Source organism: Phoca vitulina, unplaced genomic scaffold, assembly GCF_004348235.1.
Source record: "Phoca vitulina isolate PV1807 unplaced genomic scaffold, GSC_HSeal_1.0 scaffold5, whole genome shotgun sequence".
Lineage (NCBI taxonomy): Eukaryota > Metazoa > Chordata > Mammalia > Carnivora > Phocidae > Phoca > Phoca vitulina.
The window spans coordinates 54,386,332-54,394,506 of NW_022589708.1; positions in this window are offsets into that span (position 1 = coordinate 54,386,332).

Genomic DNA, 8,175 nt, shown 5'->3' on the forward strand with positions numbered 1-8,175 from the left:
CTGAGAAAGCCCAGCTGTAGAGGGAGTGAGTTTTGTCCCTTCCAAGCAGCAAAGGCAGCCGAAGCTTGCTCTCAAGCGAAACGGTCCTGGCGGGGCGGGTGGTGGAGGAAAGGGCTGGTCGCCGGCCGTTTTTGTTCCCGCTTCTGATGGGGCCTAAGGAAGTCCTAGGGGCAGCCACAGAGAGCAGCAGCGGGATTAAAGATGTTCACCGTGCAACTTGAAACAGGCCTGGGTTGCATTTTAAAATTCCATCTCTGCATTCTTGGCAGTTTTTTTTCATTCCTGAGTATTGTGAGAGCTTTAAGCCCAGAAGTGGCAGCAGTGGCCAGGACCTCTCTCAGCCATTCGGGGGCTTTGCTGTAAATGGCACACTTGGAAACGGGGCGGGGGGGAGTGGTAGGGGGGCTTTGGGTCCACTGGAGTCTTTCACCCCAGACCCTTCAGTGATGTTCTTTAAGGCCTGCTTTTCTCCCATCCTCCTCCCTCACTCTTCCCCCTGAGAAGAGGGTAGCAGGCTTGCTCCAAAATTAGCCCGAGGGACAGCCCCCCCACCCTTGTGCTCCCCCACCGCCGCCCCCCCAAGCCCCTCCCAAGCCGGCAGAAGGCACCTGCCACCCTGAGGGCTGCACATGAGATGCTCTGCGAGCTGGTCCCTCATCCTGTTGGCTCCGCTGCCTCTTCTCTTCTAGGTCACCGAGTAAGACCAGTGTGCTGTGAAAGATAAGACCTCAGGGCTCCTGTCAAGAGGCCGGAAGAAGGAAGGCCACCTGACATCAGGTTTACCTCCTCCGCGCCCTCTCTAACTCCCACAGTGCCTAGACCTGATCTGAGTACGGCCTTGCCCTTCCTGCCCTGAGAACAGCATACCCACCAAACCACCGGGACAGGCCATGGCTGGGCCAACACTTTGGGGCTCCTCCTTTATTGGATAGAGTCTTCCTCCGACATGAATTTGGTCTTTCCCACAATAGTAGTAGTCAATGGGGGTGATTAGGGAAACTGAAATTTGGCCAGATTGGGTTCCAGATAAAGCCAGCGGTCCCCAGGTGACAGGCGTGGTGGGCTGAGTCAGCTGCTATGGGTAAAGCTTCCTGAGACTGATTTATCTCCCTAGGCTATGCGATCATGTACAAATTGGTTTTCTATTACTTTCCAGGTAGCCTCCCAGAAGTACTTGTGTATGACAGTCTGCCCTCCCCGGTGACTTCTTCTATCACTCTTCTGAAAGAGGAGACAGGGGCTGCCCCAAGTAAATTAGAGTCATGGTTGATTTTTGCTGTCCAGCAGAGACTTCCAGACATTTTGTGCCATGACACATAGTAAGAAATACATGGCAACCGAAAGCACAACACACCCACCAAAACAAGTTTTCCAGAACCACACTTACCCCTAACATACGTCATGCACCCTTCCCGGCCCCCACACCCTTGGACTATTTAATTTTTTTAATACTGGTTGCACCCTGCTCAACGGTTCTTATAACCCACAGATAGGTTCCAACCCACAGTTTGAAAACACTGCTCTTCGGGCGGAAAATCCAGCCCTTAGTGGGAGACAGATGAGCAAGTCTCACAAGGTAAGAAAGTTTACACCTCACTGTGCGTTCTGGTGAGAGCCTGAGTCACACTAGTCACTGACCATCAGTACGTCCCGGGTGGCACATAAGCACTTTCTCTGGGTCTTTCAGGTACGTTGGCAGATCCCACAAAGAGGACACTAGCAACTCCTTGAATTCACTGAATTAACGTGAAATACCACATTCCCTTTGTCAGCAATCACTTGCTATTCGTCACAATCACTTGGGGTGGGGATGGCTGTTTTTTATTTTCTTTATTTTTTGTTTTTATTACGTCCAGTTAGACAGCATATAGTGCATCATAAGTTTTTGATGTGGTGCTCAGCGGGATGGCTGTTTTTTCAAGCAGGAATCCACCCCGGGTCGCTGAGAATCAAAATCTCCAGGGAAGATGGGCATATGCATATGTATTGGTTTTTCGTGTCGGGATGATTCTGATGCTGCCCATCCACCCGTTAGCATTTGGGAAACAGACTCACCAGTTTAAAAACTTTGACTTCGTTTAAGCCAAAGCAGGGACTCAGCAGTAGTACCCCCAAACCTAACCGTGCAACAACTCTGCACGGGAGTTTTTCCCACCGACGTTTGAAGCATTTGGGGCTCTCTGCAGAGCCCAGCAGCAATGAGACATGATGTCTTATTTGGATCCAGGTCTTGTGTGTCCTTGTGTCTCAAGTAGATCACAGAGTGGGGTACAGGGTGCTTAATACTTGACTCCGAAGCCCTGTAGGAGGGAAATGTGCACGGTGGGAAGGCTAAGGGCTTCCTCCAGGCCTCAACCTCGCAGGGCACACTTAGAGATCAAACACTGTTTCTGGGAAGGCCAGTACACTGAAGAAAGAGCTCGCTGGCCCAGAAGAGAAGGAAGTGTGCACTCCTACGTAGGCTGCTCTTTGCTAAAACACAATTCTCATCCTCTGTAGACACAAGAACATTCTAGCTTAAGATCCGGATGCTGCCGTGCTGCGGTAACAACTGGAAGGCTCAGGCACTCAGCCGACAGGTGTTCACTTCTCTCTCACACAAGCCTGGCTGGAGCAGGCTGGCTAAGCTTCCTTGCAGGGAGCATCTCCACAGTCCAGGTTATGCCACCATCATTATCCAGGGTCACTGAGGTCTAGTAGGGACAGCAGTCTTCGCTGCCCTGGCCCAGAGGTGACCCTTCACTTCCGCTCACCACGACATTGGCCCCTGCGAGTCCTATGGCCCAGCCCATCTGCAGGGGAGACTGGGAAATGTGGGGGTACACGTGGGTATTTGTGGAACTCTGCTTCGGCCGTAACACTTACTGTATCTTGAGCATGTTTTATGACTATGAGATTCAGTGTTCTGTTGAGGGCAGTTTTCTAGCCATCACCTTTTCTTTTTCTAAATTTCTAAATCTCACCGCACTCCTTAGGCCTTGAGGGCCCATCTGGGCCCGGCTCATAGACGGTGGCTCAGAGAAGGCTCACTGTGTGCCCTGGGTAGGTGACCTTGACATTTATGGCCCCAGCCAGGATGTTTGTAAGCATGAAAGGGGGTACTATTGATAATTATACCAGGACACCAAACATAAACGGTGACTGTCCTGGGTAGATCAGGACGTATGGTCAGCCTGCCCATGGACTGATGCACAAACCCTCATCTCAAGAGACACTGGATTAAGTTGGAAAGTTTGCCCTTTCGCAAACCCATAACATAAGGCAGACTCTCCTAAGAAATTTAGAATTTAAACCATAAAAGTGATACAAGTAATTGACTTGCCTTGGCAGAGCTGTGAGAAAACCTTTTGGGACTACCAAGGATATCAATCCTCTCAGTGCCCCAGTGTGAGTGGGGAGTCGAGTGGGATGGTGGCCAAAGTCAAGCTACCCCCTTACTGGCGGGGTCGGGGGAAGTGCTGGGAGGCAAGCTCTATCTGTGAAGCAACTGGAAAGTTTCAGCCTTGAATGTTCAAAATGCCATCGGTCAAAACAGAGGCATCCATTGCACCATTGACATCTTGAAAGTCCTCAGGATAACAAATCTGTACACAAAGACTTCTATTTTCTCTTACTTGGACAGATAAAATGTTAAGTATTGCATTAGGGACACAAGGAGAACTGAGTAGAGCTGCAGAGAGCTCTGGAAGAAAAGCCCGAATAAATATTTGTTAAAACTGGCCACAAGATTTTTATAAGTAATCCATTTCTTCTTGGGGGAGGGCAAAAGGAGATACAGAGAAGAGAAGGGAAATCTCTGCTAAGAGGAAAAGCCCAGAAAGAAACAAACATAGAGTCATTACCCAAATTTTACCGCAAAGCATTCTTAAGCATTTTACAATCTCCACACATACTTGGTTTTTTGAGTCTCCCCATAAGGTAGGTAGACTCACAACAAGCACTTATGGAGGGCTTGCTGTGTACAGATACTGCTCAGGGACTTGTTTATCTGCTCGTGGACTCCTCACAAAACGCCCCTCCGGTAGGTGTCATCATTATCCTTGACTCACTGAGGAAGAAACTGAGACTCAGAAGGTTGGAAAAATTTGCCAGAGAGGATGCTGCTGATGAATGGGGGAGCTGGGATTCAGACCCAGGCAGGCCGGCCCCAGCGTCTGAGCTCTTCATCATGGCGCTGCCCTTCACAGGGGCCTGATCCTAACGAACAGAAACAACTGGTTTTGTTTCTGTTTTGTGTTTATTTTCACTGCTACATATTGCAGATATAGACCAGTGCCTGGAGCTCAATGATTGTTCATGAAATGAATGATCACGGGAGTCGGCAAATAGTAGACCCTTGATGAATACACACTCTCAGCAAGACTGGAGGGATGGGGGGTAGATTTGAATTGTAGAAATGGCCCAGGACCAGAAGTCAGGCCCCTGGTTTCTTGCCCCAGCTTCTGCCCATCACTTCTTCTCTGGACCTTGATGTCCACAGCCATACATTTGAAGATATCCTGCCCTCCCACATCACAGGGCTGTTGTGGGAAGCAAATGATATGATGTATGTGACATTGCTTTGAAAAAACTGTAAAATGTATACAAATTATATATGTATATAATTACATCTATGTATACAATTATGTATGTAATCATTGCTGGCAACCATATAATAATATAATTGCTACTCAGGACAGGTGGGGACTGCATAGGAAAAAAAAAAAAGAAAAGAAAAAACAATTCACATTCAAAATCCTACCCCTACCAGAACCCTGTCTTAGAACAACAGACACTCAGAGGCAAGAATGCCCAGACGGGAAAGTGCGGATGGGTCGACACAGTTCATCCCAGCTGATGGAGAGAATTCAAAGTTCGTATACCACTTCAGTGCCATGGTTGGCTATATTACTGTTATTTATAGTCATTCCTGCAGACAGAGTTTTGGGGGGACTAAGAATTGATCTGGCCTCTGGAGCCATCAATATCTGTTAAGAGCCTGGCCGACTGCAAGTTTCACTCTGATTACATGTTATCTCCAAATCTCCTCGTATGTCATTCCTGAAGGGGATGGACCCAGGACATGCAGTCGACTCACACAGCACTGGAGATTCAAAACTGATGGGGAGGGGGGGTTGCGGAGAAAAGGAAGAAAGAGAGGAAAGAAAGAAAAGCAGGGGTGGGGGGAGAGGAGGAAGGAGGAAGAAAAACACAGAAAGAGGGAGGGGACTCTCTGACACTTCAGTGATTCACTGTATCACCCACTCAGATTCCCTGGGCACGCTTTGCTTGGGCCAGGCCCCAGGTCCCACCACCCCCCCCTGCCCCCACTACACCTCCCGCACTCACTCTTCACTCCAGAACCACATCCCAGAGGGACGTGTTCTCAGGAGGGATGCTAGAAACTTGCCCAGTTCCCAGATCTGTGTTCTTTCTGTATGAGAAAAGGGCTTATTTCTCTTCTGTTTCTCATCTGACTTACTCTTTTGATAAGCATCTTCAGGCTGGATATAGGCTGGTGGTGGCAGGGGATGGTGAGAGCAGAATAAAGGTACACTTCTGGTGGTAAGGCGGGACTAGGATTGTCAGGGAGTAAGACATGGGAAAAGGGCCCTGGTGTCTGTGGACTGGGTATGTCTTCAGAGCTCAGGACGAGCAGAGAGCAGGGGGCTGGGGGGCTGCTCGCTGCTTCCTGGGCTCTCAGGCTCCTTTATTAAAGGTTTCACAAGCACGAAGTCACGCTGCAGGGTCCATGGCATCTGGCATCCTCGGCTCCCCCTTTCACACTGCTGCTGGGGGCACAATCGAACTGTCCTTCTGAGGAAGTCAAAGTGGCTGCCGGGACACAAGATGACCTTCAATACGGCGGTGGCACAAAGGTATCTATCTGCCTATTAGGCAGACATCCCCTCAACTGGTGTTGGCTCTCTCTTCCGGAAGGTGTTTTGGGAAAATAAAAGAGGAGAGGTTGATGGCATTGTTCCACGCTCTGTAGATGGGAAAACTCGGGCTTTCTACGCAGTAGGAAAACACTCCATTTGTTCCTGCCTAATACGGGGGAGGTACCAGCTGGGTGTTTCTTTGCTGCAAACAGGCAAAGGATGGGAAAGGAACAGGAGTGTTCAGTTCTGTGAATTAAGGTCATTCGCTGTTGGAAGTCACCAAACCTGTCTTTCAAGGGACATCTCTCCAGCTCTCAGTCTCCTGGGCTGGCCTGCAGCCCTGAAGGGACTGGGCTTAGCTCCAAACCCTTTCAAACTGAGTGAAACCCTTAAGATGTCTCTTCCCATTTTCAGGGGCTGCTACCTGAAATCATCACGTGTTTGTGTTGGAAAAGATTCCTGCTGCCTTCCACCCTGGCCCAGGCTCCCCAGGGGCCAAGGAAGGGAAAAGTCGCTGATGTAATAACCCAGCTTGGGATTTGCTGCCATTTGCCACCAGGACAGGAGGAAGCCTGCACGCAGCCTCCCCTGCACAGCAATGCCACAGGGAGGCTGGGCAGAGCACCAGGGGATCCGCCGTTAGAACAGTCTGGAAAGTGAGGACCCGTGCTCTTCCCTAGTAAGCCACCTTGACAACACATGCCTAGTGGCTGTCAGGGTGCCTCTTGGTGCCTCTGTCTTTCTGTCTCAGTGTCTCACCAAGGAGCAGTTCCTGCTGGTCTCTAACACGACTGTTCAGTCCCAGCCCCGGACTGGGCGTTCAATAGCATTGCCTCCACAAGCTTCAGGAGCCGAGCCCTGGGGTTGGGCTCCGGCGTCCCCGCAGCGTCCTGCGCCGGCTGCACCTGCCCCCTCCCCCAGGCCAAGCCCTTGCATCTTCTCCCAGAGAGCCCCGGCCCCCTTTCCCCTCAGCCTGAAAGCTTCTTGGTGACCCCCTGCCGCCGCCCGAGAGGGTATGGGGCAGATGCGAACAGTGACTCGGTCTGGTGATCTGCTTTTTGCTTGGGGCCGAGGTAGGAAGGTGCAGTTCGTAGGGCCACCACCAGCCTGAGGCCCCAGGACAGCTCCGGGGACAGCGGCATTCCCCAGCCGGCCCTGTTGGAGCAGGACCCCTCCTTTGGGTCTCTTCTCTGTCTCCATGAAGAAATGAGACAGCATTTTAAAAATGTTAACCCAAAAAAGACTCCCTGTGAGGGCCTGGATTGAAAACCAACGTGGACATCGAGGGGGCCCCACGCGCCTTGTCCCTTCAGAGCCATCCCAAAGTGGCGCAGGATTGAAGTCACCAGAGGGGGCAGAGCTCCTGCTGGTCTCCGTTGTCAGGGCCTGGAGGGACCCGGGACCCATCTTCATCCAGGGATCCATGGGCTGTGTGCGATTCACCCTTAATCCTACACATCCGGGAAGCGGTTTCCTCCGGCCAAAGATGGGAGGAGACCCAGAGGACGGATGGGGGTAGGAGGGCAGGCAGAGAGGGCTCAGGCACACGGCAGAGGCTTTACTTTTAGGGGTAGGGGTGATATGTGGCCCCCAGACCCCACTGTCCCTGTCCCTGGGACCTGGCTGCCTGTTGCCCGGCAGACTCTCAATGCACTGTGTGCTGAGGTACTTCGGGGAATCCAGAAAATCATTTTCCTTTACACAATGGAGGCTGTGTTATGTAAATGTAAAAATACAATAGGGGGAAAAATACAATAGGGGAGGAAGGTGAGCATAGTCAGCTCTATGGGAGAACAGCCAGAACAAGGGAGGTCTGCCCAGATTCCAGCTTTTGTTAAATTGCGGGTTTCAAGGACTCGCTCCTCCCGCCTCCCACCTTCCCTTCCTCTCTCTCTCCCCATCCGCCACACACTGCGTGCCTCTCGGCCACGATAGGAATCAGCAGCGTCCACACAGCGCTCACCCTGTGCCGGGTACAGTGCCAAGGGCTCTTCAGGACATTTGGCTCCCAACACTCTCGGAGGGAGGTTCTGCTCCTTTGCATCATAGTCTCCTTCTCTCGTTGCCTCTGTCTACTACACACACGCACACACACCCCTTACCTGGGGCTTCTCTCTCTCACACACACACACACACACACACACACACACCCCTTACCTGGGGCTTCTCTCTCTCACACACACACACACGCACACACACCCCTTACCTGGGGCTTCTCTCTCTCTCACACACACACACACACACACACACCCCTTACCTGGGGCTTCTCTCTCTCTCTCTCTCTCACACACACACACACACACCCCTTACCTGG